The sequence below is a fragment of the Vitis riparia genome, chromosome 8 (assembly GCF_004353265.1).
Source record: "Vitis riparia cultivar Riparia Gloire de Montpellier isolate 1030 chromosome 8, EGFV_Vit.rip_1.0, whole genome shotgun sequence".
NCBI lineage: Eukaryota > Viridiplantae > Streptophyta > Magnoliopsida > Vitales > Vitaceae > Vitis > Vitis riparia.
Genome location: NC_048438.1, coordinates 19,494,589 through 19,495,085, shown reverse-complemented (window position 1 = coordinate 19,495,085; position 497 = coordinate 19,494,589).

Here is a 497-nt window from a genome sequence, read left to right as displayed (position 1 = left end):
TGTGGGTGTGCTTCATGTGGGCCCAAAAAGGCCTAGAAAGGTTTTATTTCGATGGCATTGATATCGATGATAGAAGAGGGAATTTTATTTCAAAACTTAAATATAAAAATTAGATTTTATTTTTTATTTTTTGTAAAGTATTATATATTTATATATAATGTGAAAGTTCTAAAAGAATTTTCTATATTTAAAATTTTTGTTTTAAGTATTTTACGGAAAAAAAAAACCTTAATTTTTTCTTAAAAATAACCACTTTTTGAACAAAATTAAAATGGAATTGTTTTTTATAACATGAGAGTTTATTAAACATGTTATTGTAAATTACAAAATTGTTAACAATAGCAGCTTTCAAATAGCTCTGAATTTTCTAATCAGATTCCCATCATACCAACAGAGCTTTCAGTTAATGAGCTGCATTCACCTGCTCTCCTCATTTTATCATCTGTTCAGCAATAGACCACTAAAAATGATTTGGATGTGCTCATCAGCTAGCTAGA